The following is a 19240-nucleotide window of genomic DNA, read 5'->3' as shown; positions in this document are numbered from 1 at the left end:
CTCCTGCTACACTGCTTCAAGTTCTGCATGCTACTGCTGAGAGGAGGGGCGTAACTAAGGCACAAATCACGTGGCAAAATCACCAATTAGTAACCCCCTCTCGGCACACACAAATAATTAGTAACCTACTCTTGGGAACCTGTGAGAACCTGCTGGATCCCACCTCTGCTCTTAACCTCTGCATAACACTAGCTCTCACTTGCAGATTATAGCATGGTCTCAGCACATTTATGCAGTTTGGAACTATGATTTGTGATCTCTTTTTTGAAGTGCCCAAAACACTACAGCAGTAATCAGGAGTAATGGCATCCCTTTCTGACTAACTTTCAATATGTTGCCCCCTGCAGGAGTTACTTTTTCTGTTTTTACACAGCTGACATTACATATTTCACCAAACATTTGGATGTTGCATGCGCAAATGTCCATTCAGAGTAGCTATGCAAACAGTAAGAAATTCAGAAGGTGCTGTGAAACTAGGAGGAGGAATGGCTGTGCCAGAAAGCATGTAACCTGTTTCAAACACACTTCTGTTTTACAACTGCAGCTTCTCTGGCCTTTAAAAAACAAGACAGATGCTGAATCTTACAGCAAATGGAGAGCTTTTAGTGGAAATCTCTAGCACCATCCCTTGACACCAGTAACACAGCTTCCTGAGTGCTTTTATTGCTTCTTGAGAATAAACTATTAAGGCTGACCAAGAGGGCAAAAATTAGTGTCAACAGGACATATCCCCCCACTTCTTGGGGCACACAGGCAAGCAAAATATCACTGTACTGTTTTCAGAACCATTTTTAATGGAAAAATGGAAACATGAGCACAAAGGTGGAGATTGAAACTGATTCAAGGCTCCCAAAGCACTGTCAGACAACCTACCTGTACAGGAGAACAGAAGAAAAAATGGGTGTGCTCAGGAATTAGCACAGCATTAGCATAAGTGCTTCGGAAGTGCTGCCGTACCGAAGCTTTGGGAGGGATCAGAAGCTCACAGGGGGTGAGCAGAGGAGGAAAGGGGCTCCCTGGAAACAGTCTGCTCCCCCCCCCCAGCAAAAAACCCTGGAATCAGCCCTGCATAAAATCTTTTAAAAGGTACCATCATTGGTTGGTCTATTAATTACTACAGTCATTTAAAAGGTTTCTTTGAGGCCCTCTTGTTGCCATCGAAGTTAGATGTTGACACATTGAAAAACCTTTGTGTCTTCCGCACCTGACCCTAACAAAAATTCAACTGCAGTGTAGTTCTGATAAAACATAGCTTCAGGAGCAGTTAGAGTCCCTGATAGTTCTGGTGGGACTGCCAAGCTGGACAGTTACCAGGTTTACGAGAGTTGAAAGCAGCATGTTAGAACCATGGTTTCTCATTCATCTATTTTGCTCCTGGTTAAACAGAGCCTGTAGGTTTTTGCTTCGAAGAACTCTGTGAAACCTGAGAACACATGTGACTGAAATGCTTTTGTACATACTATGAGCAGTGAAACCTGCATCACATCACTACTAGTCCTGTGGAGGAAAACACAGGGGGTTTTTAGCCTCTAAAAGGACTCTGTACCCTTAAGCAGCACCTCACAGTCTAGTAACCCCATACACCCCATTTTCTGGATTAGTGCCTCTGTCCTGGATGAGAAGTATTTGAGATCAAGAGATCCAATTAGAAACAGGGGTGTATCAATCAGCAGGATAACAGATCACCTATACAACAATGTGATGACAGATATTAGATTATCAGTGGCACCACTGGGACTCTTCACATGTCATATACATGACCAAGCATGGGGGTAATTATTAGCAATAGCTACAACTAAGGGTATTAAATCATTTGAGAGCAACACTATACTCTGTTCCACAGAAAGATGATCGTATGGTCAGTTGAGGTGCGGTGGTTGAGAAAACTGAATGTTTCTACATTAGAATACACTCCCGAACAAATATGAGAATTATAATTCATTTTTACATGCATTGTCAAAACCATTAGTTTGTGAATTATTGAACATGGTGCTTTGATACAAGAGTAGCTTGGACAGCACCTCTTGGAGACAAGAGCTTGGCTCTCCACATTCAAATTTTGGTTACGCCTCTGCTTTAACTCTGAAGCCACTTCTTTGATTCACAAATCCTTACAGCTTCATTATCACTCTGAATGGTGGGGCCATATTGAACCCAAAATCCTCACGCTAGGCTACTCTTTGGATTCCTTGGCCATGCTTTCATGCTTTCATGCTTGGCCATGCTTTCATCTACAGAGATATTTGAACCTCTGAAAAGGAGGCTGCTGAATCAATTCTTAATCAAAAAGGCCACTAGGTCTTGCTCACCTCTAGCCCTGGGTATCCCCTGTATGGGAATAATTTCACACATGTTATGTAGAACAATGATGCTGGCTCGCTGCGATGCTCTTCCATCAGCTGCACTAATAGGGAGATTTGCCAAAATGCCTTACCATCAAAGACTTTGTGCATGCAATGGGGAATGTGTAGATTCCATAGTACATATCTTACTCTACTGCCCCCTTCATACTGCATTTAGAACAAAACTGCTATCACCATTGTTAGCTAAAAAAAAAGAGCATGCTTCCAATTCGCAGAAGATCGTCTTCTTATTAGACAATACCAGCAGTGATGTAACTGATTCAGTAGCCAAATTACTTGATTTATTTATAATTCAGAGTCCTAAGGGTAAACTTGACTAACATCTCCTTCTTCCTTTTTATTTTTATTATTTTTTTCTCTTTTCTTTCTCCTCCTTTGTCTGGCTTGAATGAACCTCTTGTTTATGGAAATGCACTGTTATGCCAATAAAAGTTGTTGATGTTGATGTTACAAGAGTAGCTTTCGTTCGTTGAATGACTATCGCCAATGCTTGCCTTTTGCAAACTGCATCACACTTTTTCTTGGCAAAATGGCTGACGTAGTGGGAGCAGGCATGTCAACTTCTGGAGAGAACTCTCCTCACTGTTGTTTTAACCCAATCACAAAGGGCTATCCCTGGGCTATTCTGCAATCACCAACAAAGTCACGAAGGCGAGGAGACAGGCAGGCCCCCTTCTCCAGTGCTGCTGGTTCGTGGGCCCATCTGGCAGCTGCTCATGGCCGGCAAACATTATCCTGGTGAGTGAGGCTTGCAGCCTGATGATCTTGACCAACCAGCAGTGGCAGAAAGATCAAGTTCCCTGTGGGTGGGTGGGCACCATCAGCGTGGCAAGTGAGGAAGGCCAGCTGGGAGTAAAGGTGTGTAACTGAGTTGGGTGCCAATGTTGTATAATGTCGTATAATTAAACTGATTGCCAAAATGTATTTTTACTTCAACAGGGAGAGGGGTGGCGGTGAGTAGGGTTAGGTAGGCACTAGAACCCAGGCAGAACATTCTGCAACAAAGAAAGTCTTGCATGTGGTGGATGAATATACAACCCTACTATCATCTTTCTGTGGAACAGAGGTTAGAAGGGACAATCCAGACCACAGGGATTATAACACTTCTGGTATTATTACTTGTAAAGAAGAATGGTAACAGGTAGGACATCTCACTAACGCTGGATATATTCCACTTACTATTACATTTACTCCTGCAGATCTGGTGGAAATCAGAACACTTCAAGTTTCTGTCTTTAAAAATGTTTACAGAAAAATTACCACTAGTGTCTGTTTCTCCACTACTGGAGATGTCTGGATCTGGGCTTGGACCCATTCCAAATGGTATAAAGCAGTACCATTTAGTTAAAAGACTAAATGAACCACAGTGGCATTCAGTCATCCTAAAAATTACTTACATATTTAAACAGCAAGTCTCTAGACCTTATAGATGTAGAGATAAAATTGGCTGAGAGTAGTGTCATCCAGAAGCATGAGGGGAGACTAGCACTTCTCCTGTGCAACTCATTAGTTGTAACTTCCAGTAGCTGGGGGAATTTGGACTTCACAGTCCAGCGTAGCTCCTTCCATCTTTCCATGGCTGGCAGAAAGTGCATAAATTATGCAAAGTAGGGGAAACATATATATTTATTCAGTCACAGAACTGGCTACTTCAGGAGACTTTTTCAGAGCAGAGAATCCATCAATAGGGCATTCTCAGTGCTGTGAACAAACAATATTGTTGGTTTGAAGATTATAGGACCCCGAAGATTGGCCACTTCTTATCCGTTATAGCCCTCTATGCATGGTGCCCCAATAGAAAACTTGTTCAGAGCTTGCTTAATATGTATTTTGGATAATTTTGAAAAAGTGCCCCTCTTTTAGGTTAATGCTAATATATATTTGATATTCTTTCTTCAGCTGCTACAGCAGGGATACGCTGTCAACCTTGAAGATGAACTCAGAAGATCAATCATGTGATTCCAGCCATGGAATGTCATGTTCAAACTGATTAGCCAACCAACCTCCTCTTCATTCACTTGATATGTATGTTCTTTCCTCAGGGATGTTTCTTATGTCACAGCACTCAGATATTACAAGTGATGTGTCTGAGTTTTTTCAGCCCATTTCTTATTGTAATAAAAAGTCTTTGGTAGTTTCCCTGTGAACCTCAACTACACTGCGGTGAGATACTACTGGGCAATTGTGGTGTAGAGATGGGAGAGAAATATTCATAAATGATGCGTGCATGCGTTCCCAAATAAATATCCCTTCCAGTTCATTGCTGGGGCTTAATACGTGATTTATCACCATAATTTAACCTTTGCTCATAAATAGGTGTTGCTCCATTCCAATTGTCTTCATCTTCTCTCCTTCCTCTTCTTTAAAACTTTCCTTCTTGGGACAGCAATGGTGGGTATATATGGAGGGGGGAGGAATCACTTGTCCACAATATTCCTGTAAGCTGCATAGCTGCACAACTGTGTAGCCACTGTATTGGTGCCATGCAGATAAGGGGCCGCCTGGCTGGGTGAACTTTTCCAGGCAGCTCAGTTCTGTGTAGTACCTGGAAGGTTCCGTGCAGCATGGTGGGAAACAATTAGAGGGACTATTGTTTGTCAGCCATTCATTGGGTTGGGTCCAATGGAAAATGTCCAGCAATGGAAGGAGTAAGGTAATTTTCATAAATTCTTCCTGCCTCCAGAAGCAATTGGAGGAGGAATAACAAATTGGGCTGCAGCAGAAAAGGGAAGGCAAGGAAGTCCCATTCTGAGATTTACCATGGGGTCTAAGTAGGCTTACCAGCCCCCCAGTTAGGGTGGGGAATCTCCCACCCCCAATAAAATAAATAAAGTTGGCATTGTTGTGTGCACTGTTAGGTCATTTCTGGTGAAAACGCAGATGTGATGGAGGATAGTTCTAGGAATCATCAAGAATGTTATGATTTCACCATAGAGTCTCTGGCAATCCCTAGAGCCAACTCATGTTGCTTCTGGGGTTTCACTGGAAGTGATATAGTGTTGCATGTGTTGTTGCAGCCCCTCTCCCCCCATGTCCCCATCCCCATTAAGCCTTCAGGAACTTCCCAGCACAGCTATCTCTTGGAATTGTAGTTTGCCAGAGTTTCTAGAAAGTTTGTAAGGACACAAAAGCCTTGGCAAACTAGAAATCCAAGGGATCCTTCTTGCACTGGGATGTTTCTTTTGTAAATCATTTTTTGGCCTAATAAAGATCCAAAAAGTATCCATCCTTTTTTGCCTCTCTCTTCCTTCCCTCAATGGCTGCTGCTGGAAGATATGTTTTTGGGAAAGTGGGGCAAGTGAGTTGATCCAGGAAGACCACCACTCTCATTATACTAAGGTGACCAGATGGTCACCTTTGTGAACTGGGATGGGTGGGTAGGCGGATGCGCACGTGCGTGCAGCTGCAGGAATGCACGGCCTTCTGGGGCGCTCCCGTTTCCCACCCTATCACAGGGCAGGAAATGGGAGCACCCCAGAAGGCCGTGCGCTCCTGCGGCCGTGCACGCGGGAGGCTGTCGCACTTTAACCCAGTACTTTAGAAGGCAGCGTGTAGCCTTTCAAAGAAACGAGGACACTTGAAAAAAAAACTTCCGGCGGAATGGCCAGGACAAAATTGTTTTTAAAAAGCGGGACGGTCCCGCCAAAAGCGGAACGTCTGGTCAGCCTACATTATACCCCTGGTAAGATCATTGGGAGCACATTAAGACCTATAACTGTTGAATGTGTTTCAAAACACACTAATTTGGTCTTGACATAAATTGAGTCCGTATTAGCTTGCTACATTTAGGGGAGTTCATTCTGAATTGAAATGGCAGAATGTCACCTATCACTATTACGATGCTCTTCCAAAATCTTTGTGTTTAAAAATATGCAAGCAGAGCATGGGAGCGAGGAAGGCATCCAGACTAACAATGATAGTATTTACAGCAGCATAGTTTTCCCTGGGGGGCAAGGGGAAGCATGCATTAGCAGCCAGCTGCAAAAACTCAATCTCTATTAATGACTGTATCTGAAAAAAACACTGTTCTTGATTCCCGGCCCAAGTATGTGGAGCACATCGACTATCTAGTAACCACCAGCAACTATCAGTGCTCATCTTTAGCTATTTAATTTTATGTGTATGTTTATTAAAACATTTAATATACCCATATAATTTCAATGTTGTACATAGGAGATACAATATAACCCTCATTAGATAAGGGTCCTGTTGGATCAGACCGGTGGTTCATCGTGTCTAACATTTTATTTCACACAAGGGCCAACCAACCAGGGGCCTGTTTCACACAGGGGCAAATGAAAATTGTATAGAGGTGGTAATTAGAAATTTGCTGTCTTTGGATATAGAGGTTCTCTTTGGTCACCATGCTTCGTAGCCATTGATGGACCTCATCTGCATGAATCTGTCAGATCCACTTTAAAGCCATCGATGTTCGTAACTATACTCACATTCACTGGGAGTGCATTCCACAGTTTACTTACTGAGTACATTGCTTTGTGCATCCTTAACCTAGTGCCTGTAAACTTCAATGACTTGCCCCAAATTCTAGTATTGTGGAAGAAGCAGGGGGAAAATCATTTTTTTAATCCATACAGGCATTGAAAAACCAGTAATCTTTTTCTCAATTACTATCTTTCTTCAGTTAAGCACCATTAAATTGCCTCAATGGCTTCTTAGTAATTCAACATCAACAGTGTTTTCAGTAGTTGGCCTCAGCAATGAAGCATTCAGTATAGTGGGTGACTGGTTTGGTACTTGCTTTTCACTGTTTCCTCGAAGCTACAGAGACATGAACCCCCCCCCCCCCCCAGTAAATACAGAGCAAGATGGCTGGCACAAGCTTAGAAAATAGTGTCAACAAGGAAGTCCGGAGACTGCAGAGTGGCATGGGAAACATTTAAAGGGATCCATACAGCAAGTGAAAACACTTCCACAAAAAATTAACTTCCAGAAAAGCAGTTCCAGAAAAGACTCACTAAAGAAGAGGATTCGTTTAAAATGTTTTCAGGCTAAAAATAAAACATTTTTTGGGCGGTAATGTGGAACTCCATGGAGGAAACACTTTATTTCCTGCCTCAAAATGTTTTATTTTGGTTGTGCAGAAAGGACCATTGTGATCCTAAGCCTATTTACTGTGTTCAGTTGGACTTTTGCCCTAGAAGTGTGCTTTGATTTGCAGCCTGAAGTCACGATAATATACAAGGCAGGTGTCTTCACTTCAAAAACAGCAAATCATTTTACAGCGGGCAGCCATTAGATTTGTGTTTCACAGCCCCAGATTCCGCTGTATCTCTGATAACCTGGTTCTGATGTCTTCCAGATCTTTGAAACTGAAACTGGAATTCCCTTCTTTCAGCCTAACAACCACTGATCCCTCTGAGTACCTTAGTTCTGTCTTTCATAATGCCGTTCTGGCCACTGCCTCCTTGACTATTTTCACCTCTGCATGTCCTTTCAGGGTTTGGTCTCTGTGGAATGGAGGTGATGACACGGAACACTTTTCCTGACATGCAGAAGTCGATTAGACTACTGGTCTGCGTAGAGATGGATCATATGAATTCTGTGGTTTTAAAATACTGATGCTGACCTTGGGGTTTTACAGAACAGAAAAGTCAAGGAACTAGAAGCAGCTTCTTTGAAGTTTGGGTTTTGTGAAGATGTCACCTTATATATAAATCACTGTCCTGGCTTCCTTGCCTTTCCTATTATTCAAGGGGATATTGTCTTTTAGACTCATGTCTAAGTTGGAAGATATGTGAAGGGGGAACAAAACAGTGGAGGGAGAAATTTAATTACGAGCACAGCAGTTATACATCCTGGTGAAATATAGCACTGTTTGTTTATGTTATTAAAAATAGTAATGTATTAGGGCTTGGTGCTTAATGCATATGGGGCTTCACATTTCCAAACACTAAAGAAATAGAAATTAATTCATCCACACAAGATTCCTGCGAGGCTCGTGGGCAAATTTTATTAGCCTGTTTTAAAAATGAGGAGTCAGAAAGAGCAAGGAACAAATCCATCCTTGCTGTATCTCCGCTAAAAAAAAACCTTGAAATGAATTAAATGATTTGCTAAAGACTGTTCAGGGAATCTGTTTTGACATATGGATTATACTTCATATGCATGATCTGCTGGAATTCTCTCTTGTACAACCCCAGTAAAAGAAACATGAGCTTTGCAAGAGCACAGGTGCTAGCTCCATTGAAATGAATGACAACTCCCACTCATTTCATTGCGGCGTCAATAGGAGAGCTCACTGGTGATTTGCATTCACCAGCCCAAATCATACTATTATTCTCACACCTAAAGCTAGGCTCTTTGCCTAGGGACAGAATCAGGGCTGGCAGCTCTGGATTGGAAAATTCCTGGTGATTTTAGGTGGTGCCTGGAGAAGGGAAGGAACTCAGTAGGGATGACATGTCATAGAGTTCACTACCCAAAACTGCCATTTTCCTTCAAGGTAGCTATCTAAGTAGTAAGGAGATCAGTTGTAACTCTGAGAAAACTCTAGGCCCCACTTTGTTGTTGGTAACCTTATGTTTATTTCAGCCTGTCACAGCTACTAAAGCAAACAAAAAAAGGGTAGGGGTAAATTTACATACAAGTGTACATCACATGTGGTTTACCCTTGAATAAGTCTACGTAGGAAGGATTCTGCTTATTTAACCATTGTAGGCCGTCTCCCACTTTTGCTTAAAGGGGTGTTCCCTGGTCCATTTGAAAGGTGCATTCACAAAGCTGTGAGCAGATGGCTAAGGAACCAGGGAGCAAATGGAACAAAGCTCTTCATTCTAAAACAAAGGACCAAAATGCAAACATGCATTTATTCACTTTTCTAAATCAGGCTGTAAACACACCACAGAAATTCTGGCAGTAATGAGTTCTCTGACAGGCTTAAAGTCTCCAACTACAGAAGTCATAAATGTAAATGAGGGCCTTTTATGGATCTTTTGTCTTATTCGAGACACTTTCCCTCAGTGCTAAAATGGAACTTCTCCACTTCCTTTGGCAAAAAGTAAACCATCACTCAGGAGTTCTCAGTGATATTTAGCTTTTTTGTTTTTCTGCCAATTGCAGGTTGGTGCAATGCTCCATAGGAACTAAAGGCAAAAGTTTACCATCTCTTTTGGGCTCCAACCATGTTGCTATGACCTACGTACCCTCCCCCCCTCAGGCAGGGACGTAGCTACTTAACATGGTGCACAGGGCTCACCTGGGGCACTGTGCCGCCCTCACAGCTGCATGCTGGTGAGTGGGGCTTGCCCTGCCCCCATCTCCACATGGAAGCCTGCAGTTTAAAGCTGGATTCAAGTCTCATTGAGGCCAGGCTCAAATGGACCCTTGCAAATTCAATCACCATGTGGAGATGGGATGTGTGTGTGTGAGCTGGGATGGCTCACCAGAGTTCAACTGTGCCTCTGTCCTGAACTCCATGGCGGATTTTGGACCAGGGCACCATTGTGTGTGTGTGTGGGAGGGGGGGGGTAGCCTCAAAATCCATCCCCAGGAAGTTGTGCTCGGGGCTCCACCCCCTGAACTCCCTAGCTATGCCACTGTCCTCAGAACTGTAACCCCTAACTGTTCCTCAGACAACATCTATGTCTATAAATGCAAAATACCACTGACTGACTCACTGACTCACTTATCAAAGGAACTCAAAAACCACCTAACCTACAAAGTTGAAATTTGGCACACCGGTACATTATGTGATTTAGGTGCTCACTAAGAAAGGATTTTTCAAAATATTCAGTTATTACACATTTACTGTTTTAACTGCTCATCTCTGGCCATCTGCGTGAACATTCTAAGGGCAAGCCAGCCCCTCAGTCCACAGACATGCTGCGCGAACATTCTAAGGGTGACAGTTAAACACCAACAGCTTCAACAAACAGGTTGCAAAAAAGCATGCTGAATGTCACCCGAAGTTAACAGACAGGCTGTGAAAGAAGCGGCTGTGACTTACCACGGCCACCATTGCTGATGGGGAAGGGACAGCCTCCTTGGTGGCTGCCACCTTCCCTGGTGGCCTTGTGAGCTTCCAAGTGCTCGCGAGGTTTTTTTCCGGGCCCTAGGGGGCCAAGCAGTAATGCTGGGCACCCTGATGTTGGTAAGGAGGTGGGCCTAGGCAGCCTTTATAAGGCTGGGCCTGGCTTACAACCTCTCCATTTGCCAGAGCTCAATGTTAATGCATGCCTGTTTTGTTAGAGGGTTGGCGGTTTGCGCATCAGGGACTGATCTTTAGCTTGGTGTCAGCGGGTAAAATACCCGCTTTATTGGAACCTCCTTATGAGATTTGGGGTGGAGCAAGCCAAGGGGTAACCTGCCCAGACGTGGGCTTCTATGGCTTGCGCCCCTGGCAGCTAAGAGTCTTCAGGAAGTGGCAACTGCCCATCTGGAATCTCACAGCTGCTCCAGGCGTGTGATAATTTTCATCGGCGGAGGCGTGCTGAGAGAAAAATTTAGGTGTCTGGGGACGAGACACTTGTGCTGCCCAGCACACCAGATCAGACCCTCATGTAACTGCATGCTTTACGCTTTGTTTACCTTGAACCAATTTTTTGTTAATAAAATGGCTATGGCCAACTTTTTCCCACACAAAAAGTGTGTGTACTTTCATTTATTCCAGGAATGGCAAGGAGGCCTTTAGTTACTTCCCTCAAGCAGCAAAAAGTACCCACCCTCCCGTTAACAACACCGCTACAGCCAAATACAATCAAAACAGATTACAAACCACACTATCACCTTGGACTACTAAACATTTGTCGGGTTTTGCATATGGACATCAGATTGATTACTGTGCAGACAAGTTTACTGCTCTCGGCCTCCAATCACCCTGTGCTCTGAAGTCGTGCTCTGAAGTGGTGTCGTGCTCTGAAGTGGTGGGATGAGTCCCCAGGAATGAGCTGCAGTGGTGGTACTGTCCAGCTCCCTGCCCTTCAACCCTACCCTGAACCTCTTCACAGCCTTCTCACTCATCAGCATCCAATGGTAGAACACTTCCTTTCTGCATCCCGAAAATACAATGGCTGCTTCCACATGAAATCTTTTGGAGCCCACCAGGTGAAAGAGAGCAATAACTCATTGCATTAGAAAAAGACAACTACAGGAAGCTGCTGCAAAATATGTGAAAACAAACCCATCAGTCCTCAGACAGGCTGTGAGGAAATATGCTGCATGTCACCCCAAAGTTCACAAACAGGCTGTAAAGAAGTATGTTGAATGTCACCCTGAAATTCATAGACAGCCTGTGATGAAGTATGCGTAGCGAAGCACGGGTGCCCTGCTAGTACATGATAAGTGAGGCAAAGGATGATGAGTCTATGAGAACTGTGATCGTATGATTATTAATTTTTCCTGCCTAGAAGGGTCTTTTATACAAGGTTAAAAAAGGATGAAAGAAAAATCCCAAGAAAAGCCCTCTTGCACACATAAGCACAACATATTTAGATTGTCTACAGAAGATGAAATAATTCATAAGCTTTGCCTCAACGTTCCTATTTTCCTGCAGCTGCCCCCTCCCCACCTTCTGTCACAGCCGCCTAAATGAATTTTCAAGAAGAAAGAAAACACTTCTTGCTAATGTTCATGGACAAACGGAACATTAGCCAACGAAACAAAAATGAGAAATTGTGGCTTGTAGGAACAAGCCCCTCACAAGAGACTGAGCACCTTATCAGGAACAGTCTGTGAGAAGTGAAGGCAGGGCACAGGGGGAATGAAAAAAAGCTGCTCGGGACAAGAAATGTAGCGTTTATAAAAATTATCCATGTTTAATCCCCGTTTCCAACCAAGCATTCACTTCCTTTAATTAGTTCTCGATTAGAAGCAGATTATCTAATAAATTGTACAAACAGAGAACAGGGTTATCTCTGCACACAGCGTTCTTTTGAATGGACAGGGACAGAGAGACAAGATCTGAGAAGGGGCCAGAACCCCAAGGCCCAACCCATCCATTTCGCTTCAGTTCATCCAAGTCTTTAGATTCAAACGCTGTCCATCTCTAGCGTTTGCAATCCAGCCAATGAAATAAACCCACATTTAAATTAAATTAGTTTGTACAAATAAGCCTGGTGAAAGCAGGCAAAGTAGGTTCCTCTTGGAGACTTTCCACACTGAGTTGCAGTGGAAGAAGGAACGGGTTTTCATGTGTTGGCACTTAAAAAAACAATCTATAAATCCAAAAGTGTACAACAGCAACAGAGTACTCTGAGATGCCTAGATTTTTAGAACCCTGTAACTGCAGAGTGCGTTTCAAAGCATGCCATCCAATTCTGCTGCTTTTTAGAAGTAGTCAAAGGCAACATCAGTGGTTGCTTCAAGATCTCTTCCCCCCCCCCCCCCTTCACATTTACAGAGTGAGAATGTGTGCAAACACAAACACTGACACATACTGGGATTTCAGACTAGCAATGGGCTAAATTTTTTGAGAGGTTTGACATTTTCTGAGAAAGTTTGGAGCATAAAGATGGTAAATAATAAAAAAAGGTTCCATATCTTTCAATTTATTTTTTTCCACTGCTGTTGCAGTCACTGTTGCAGTGATTGGTGGCTGCTACCAGGAAGAAGAGGGAATGCAAATTGAGTGCCCAGACATTTGAACTAACACTTCTGGCCTTGCCAGTGGCTGCCAGCACTGCAGAATAGGGGTGCCAGTCTCCAGGTGGAACAGAGCATTTCCAGACGGCAGAGATCAGTTCTCTCAGAGAAAATGGCTGTTTGGAGGCTGGACTGTATGGTATTATACCCTGCAGTTTTCATTCCTAAGTCTCCAGCAGTTTCTGGCAATTGTATCCCCTTCATCCCCTGCCTGGCAGCCCTTTTGAACAAAACTTTGACTTGCATCTAATCTGGAGGAACTGGGTTGATTCCCAGCTCTGCCGCCTGAGCTGTGGAGGCTTATCTGGGGAATTCAGATTAGCCTGTACACTCCCACACACGCCAGCTGGGTGACCTTGGGCTAGTCACAGCTTCTCAGAGCTCTCTCAGCCCCACCTACCTCACAGGGTGTTTGTTGTGAGGGGGGAAGGGCAAGGAGATTGTAAGCCCCTTTGAGTCACCTGCAGGAGAGAAAGGGGGGATATAAATCCAAACTCTTCTTCTTCTTCTTCATTACATTTTGGAAAGCAATTGACCTGATAATGTACAATAGGATATGCATTCAAATATTGATGTTGCATATTCATGACTTTACTTTTAATTGAATGTCTCTACAGAGCAGTCTGAGGCACAGTTACATCTCACTAAGTCCACTGAAGCAAAGAAGCCTGGAAGTAACTCTGCTTTGGGATGCTCAGTCAAGTCAGTGAAATGTAACTGGACTGAGGTGAGGCTGAGTGTCAGTTGCCCTGGCAACTGAGATGTGCTCCCTTTTCCGACCTGCACTTGTCCCATAGCAAAAAGTTTCATACCCTTGCACAAAGGCAATGCAATAAGCATTTTTAAAAAAGGAGATTTGTTTAGCATGGTGTAGTGGTTAAGAGCAGTGGACTCTAATCTGGGAACTGGGTATAATTCCAGTTGGGATTTGCAAGTGTCTGTCACAACCAGTCATGAAAGTGATTGTTGTGGGTTTTCCGGGCTGTGTGGCCGTGGTCTGGTAGATCTTGTTCCTAATCTTTCACCTGCATCTGTAGCAGGCATCTTCAGAGGTGTATCACAAAGAGAAGTCTGTTACACACTGGGGAATCCAGGGATGCAGGGAGGTGACCGCAGAACGTGACAGTTAGATGCATTGTCTCTGCCAGTATAGCTACCGGACTAGATACAGTGTGTTACAGACTTCTCTCTGTGATACACCTCTGAAGATGCCAGCCACAGATGCAGGCAAAACAGGAACGAGATCTACCAGACCACGGCCACACAGCCCGGGAAAACCCACAACAACCAGTTTAATCCAGCTGTGAAAGCCTTCGACAAGTCATGAAAGTGCTAACTATCTATTTGTATGTAAACAAGATGTTGAGGTCACATTCTAAAGAGTTGACCTATTGATTAGGCATTGGTCAGTGTAGTAGCCATTTGTTATGAGCATGTATACCTGAGGTTATAAAGTTAACTTGGTTTCTTTGTTCTGTGCCCAGTTGGACCATATGTCACCATTTAGCACCACTATGTAGCACCATATTGTCAGAACAAAGGGGGTGGGTTGTGCAACCAATGTCCAAATCAAGTAAAGAGTTGCACAATTATGGCTAGCAGTCATGTAGCATCATGCAGTATGTAACAGTATAGTATAGTGTCTATTATTTTTCGCCATGTTATCCTACCTTATTAGCTAGTAAACTTTTTATTAAGCGGCTCATTAACACCTGGGCCTTTAGTGGCATCTGCTAAACTCTGCTGTTAACATAAATCTTCCAACAGTTCCCCACTTCTCCACATGAGCAGCAGACTCTAATCTGGTGAACTGGATTTGTTTCCCTACTCCTCCACTGAAGCATGCTGGGTGACCCTGGGCTAGTCACAGTTCTTCAGAACTCTCTCAGTCCCACCTACCTCACGAGGAGTCTGTTGCAGGGTGTGGAGAAATGGCTCCCCCCCCCCTTTCGTTTCCTTTTTCTTCCATCCTCTCCTTCCCCAACCAGGTACCAGAGATTTGGAGGACTTAGAAATCCCAGAGAAACATCAGGAAATGCTACCTGACTACAAGGGAAATGGGATATCTTGACCCAGCCACAGCCTGGTCAAAGGAGGGTGGAGTCTGGGATCTGATAGAGGTGAGGGGAAGAGGAAGTGCCAGTCTCTCTGGCTCCAGGGTCTCTCTGGAGGGGAACAGAACTCTTGCCCTAAACTGGGAAGGCAGCATCCATTTTCAGACCATGTGCTCAGCCAGGTAATGTGAGCTCTTTGCCAATGGCAACATTTTAAGCTCTAAGGACCTACCCTGCTTTCTACCATCTTTAGCCAGGGTATGTATTAGTGATAGGAAAAGAGGATTTGCGTTTTATCTCCTTTTAATTTTGTAACCCTTGCTAAAATCTGGTGTGTGCTAAAACATATGGTAATCTATTTTTCTTTTTAATAAATACTTTTAAAACCTTAGCTGTGGAGAGAAGTTCTCATGTACCCACTTATGCCTCTACTGTCTTGAGACCGCTGATTCTGCAAAACAGGAGGCAGAGGAAGGCTGAAGCAGCTTTTCCTCCAGGATCATCCAGTCTACCCTGTGGAGACCTGCAGGAGAGAGAGGGAACCAAGGGGAAAAACTGGAGGCAGGGGCCTCGTGCAGTTGGAAAGGAGGCTGGGAAATCCTGATCTTCCCCAGCAGGCAGTCCTCTAAACTGATCAGGTGGTGGCAGCAGCCACCTGAGAGAAAGTTCAGCCCTCCCAGGGAAAAGTCCCGGTAACTCCTGGGGGTGTGCAGAAGATAATGAGAAATAAGGGCCTGCCAGAAGCCAAAAGAGCAAGCCAGCTTCGGCCCACAATTCTGGTGCTTGTGATTGAGATGAGAACAAACAGAGAACTGGTGATTTAAAAAAACAAACGAGGGAACTTGGAATTGGGCAAACGCGACACGCAGAGAGACAGCAACGGAAGTTTTTTTTTTTTTTCCGGGTCAACTGGCAGTAGGCTGTCAGAACAGTTTAGCTAGGATGGAGCTAGGAGGAGCATGTGAGGGAACTCATAAAATGACCGCTAGCAACAGCTTCAGGAGGGAATGCCAGGAAGCAGAATATATCCTGTGAGAACAAGTCCTGTAGATGGGATAGGAAGGCTCTCCTGCTAAGCAAGTTGATAGCAGCTTGAAAGGGCAGCTTCAGCTCTCACCACCAAACAAGCCCCAGCCTCCAAAGAGATGCAGTCCCGGATCCAGGAGTTAGAACTGGAAAGTTGAGCTGCAGGCAGAGAGAAAGAGATAGAACTCCAGGGGCTGAGAATCCCAGGAGGAAGCAGCATAAAGAGGTGCAAAGACAGGAGAGACAGAGAAGCCATGGGAGAGGCTAGCGAGTGGGGAGGGAAAAGATGCTGGAGAGAAAGGCAGGAAGATGCAGAAGGAACAGAGGAAGCATGACCCCATCGAGGATGAGAAGCGCATCTCTTGGGGGAGAAAAAGCAGCAGGAAAATAAATCTTACCCCTGTAAAGGGCTTTGCACAATACAGGGAGGGGAGGACCCCTCCATATATCTTCCACAGAATTTTGAAAAAAAAAAGGCAGCTATCACAGTGTAGAGGGGAATTGCAGAGGCCCAGTACATGTCTACTGCCTGTAGCATTCTTGCTGGGAGCTGGCTGCCACTCTATCATGTAGCAATGCCAAGTAGGATGGGGGGGAGTAACTTTTAAAGATTTCCCAAAGCTACTGTGCTGTAAAGGTTCAAACTGAGGGCTAGCCACTTCGAGAAAGCAATTTCGGGTCTTTATCCCCCCCCAGCAATGCAAAAGCGTGATTCTGAATTATGTGGGTGGAAAATAAGGTGAGGATGGGGAGGAGATGGAACAGGGAAGAAGCCAAAGCAGGGGGGACTCTTGAATCATTGAAATTTCAGTTACTGGTGCTAAGACCAACTCTATTCAGAAAACTCCCCAAGGGAGCTGAGGGAAATGTTCTGAAAAGACAAGAGGCTTAAAATGCTAAGGAGGCCTCAGAAGTGATGGATGAGTTGGTGCTGAACAGGAGAGTTGAGACTTCCTGGGAGGAGACTTCCCAGTTGGGAAGGGAAGGAAAAGAGGTTCCAGAGGGGTGGGAAATAGAGTTCCAGCAAACTGCCCGGGGAAGAGGGCTGCTTTCTCCGGCAAGAGGTTAAGAAAGCCCCCCAGGTTCGCATTGGGAAACGGCCCCTCAGGTTAGGAAATGCTTTATCTGTGAGGGCACCGACCATTTCTGAAGGCTGGCGTGCTCCACAGTTACCAAATCAAAGACCTCCAAACACTCCCAAAGCACCAACCAGCCCAAAGGTAAAAAGGCAGGTGGCTGTGGTGAAACCATAGGAGTGCCCCTCTTTACCACACAATGGAGCCTGCAAGAAGCCTGGGTGACTATGTGGAGCCAGTCTTGACTGTGAGGACCAGCTGGTTCTGAGACATGTGACACAGGTTCCTCTGTTACCCTAGTGTGACAGCCCCGATCTGGTGTCCAGAGTCTGATATTCTGCCCAACACATCATTTCAAATCCAGGGATTGGGTGGGAGCCCCTGACTGTTCCTGTAAGCACTGTGGATGCCTGTGGAATGGAAATGGGGTTGGTGGGCCTCGACGGAAATGGGGGTTATGCGGAAGGAGTTAGCCTCTACCCTGTGTTGATTGGTCGGGACATCTGGGAGCAGCCAGTACTCAGTAAATGTGTGCTGCCAACCAAGACCTGTGAGGTGGAACAGAGGAAAAAAAGGTCTCTGGGGAGACCAGGACTCCACCTGGGCTGAGGGGGGGGGAGGTTGAGACCCCAGGTACTACAGGGGAAGCTGGGAGCCCAGGATAACTTAGGAAGAGGAGGGCAAACCCATCTCAAAGGAAACTGAGGTTGAGGTGTAACAAAGCAGTGAGAGGGGGCAGTTCTCTCCCGACACAGCTGTAAAGGAAGGCACAATGGGATCTTTCTGGCAAAGGAAGAGTATCTGTCTTGCTCTGAGTGGTGAGGAAACGAGACAGAGGTAACAGGTAGAGGGGCAGCTCCCCCCCAGGTGCAGCAGGAAACTGAGGGTTTTCGAGGAGGGCAGGAGCAGAGAGAGCTTGAGGGCTGGCTTCTTGGCTCAGAGGAGCAGATAGTGAGATATTTGGGTGCACCAGAAGGGTTTCTGAAAAGGGTTCCAGTGTGATCCTAGTCTGGAACAACTTCGCCAAGTGAAGTGGCTATAGATCCAAGAGAGGTGGAATTCTCTGAGGCCCTTGTCTGAGCAAGTTGTCTGGAGGCTTAGGGAAGGTTGTATAGGCAGACTTTGGTTGCCACAGGGCAGACAGGTAGCTTGAGGATGCCATCAAGGCAGCTGGTAGTGCCAAGGAAGGTGCTATAGGGAGGAGAACTTATGGAGTTGGCACATGACATCCCATAGTACAGGGCATCTAGGGTATCAACAAAGACTAGACAGAGGCTTCTGTTGAACTTCTACTGGCCTAAGTTAGCACAGGATGTGAGGGCATGTTGTAACTCCTGTCCAATCTGTCAGAGAGTGGGCAAGAGTGGGTCCTGAACAAAGAGCACTGTTACAGCCCCTCCCTATCATGGGAGAGAGCATTCCAGAAGGTGAGCAGTGACATAGTTGGGCCTTTCCCAAAACTCTACCCAGAGAGGGAAGAGGTTCATTTCTAACTTTGGTGGACCATGCAACTAGGTACCCTGAGGCAGTACTCACTGGCATCCACTTGGATGCCCCAGCGATGTGAAGCTCTAGTTAAGGTCTTCACAATGATTAGGGTTCCCCTACAGAGAGATCTTGACGAACTTAGAGGCGCAATTTCCTGTCAGATTGATGGAATGTCTGTGGGAAGTGTTGTGGGAGTGAAAACATCTTAAGACTACAACTACCACCCCCAGTCAGATGGACTCACTGAGAAATTCAATGGGACCCTAGAAAGAAAGGGATGCTGAGGACATATGTTGATTCTCACCCCCAGGACTGGGGATGAGAATTGCCTGAGTTGTTGTTTTTTTGCTCTACAGGGAGAGTTCCACAAAAGAGTCTACTGGTTTCTCCCTTTTGAACTCATGTTTGGAAGAAGGTCAGGGCATTCAGATCACAAAGTAAAGGTGGGAGGAGTAATGGGAGATTCCTAAGGCAAAGAAGTCAGTAGTTGATTATGTTCTGTCATTCAGAAGGCGGCTTAAAAGATATGATGTGTGTGTTGTTCAGGAGAGCCTAGCAAAGGCTACTCCAAGCCACACAGAGCAGTTGGTATGATAAAGACCATAGGAGTCTTGTACTTTTGAGTTAAGGGGAC

The 19240-nt window shown here is 45.0% G+C and overlaps 1 long non-coding RNA gene across 1 annotated transcript; it reads left to right on the top strand.

Moving 5' to 3' along the window:
• Positions 1–1138: 1138 nt before the first annotated feature.
• On the top strand, positions 1139–15265 carry LOC125437629. The gene is made up of 3 exons (XR_007245249.1): positions 1139–1150; positions 9401–9406; positions 15121–15265. It is a non-coding gene; the product is annotated as an uncharacterized LOC125437629 (long non-coding RNA).
• Positions 15266–19240: the final 3975 nt, after the last annotated feature.

The sequence above is a fragment of the Sphaerodactylus townsendi genome, linkage group LG08, assembly GCF_021028975.2.
Source record: "Sphaerodactylus townsendi isolate TG3544 linkage group LG08, MPM_Stown_v2.3, whole genome shotgun sequence".
NCBI classification, from domain to species: domain Eukaryota; kingdom Metazoa; phylum Chordata; class Lepidosauria; order Squamata; family Sphaerodactylidae; genus Sphaerodactylus; species Sphaerodactylus townsendi.
This window is presented reverse-complemented; position numbering and strand designations above follow the sequence as displayed.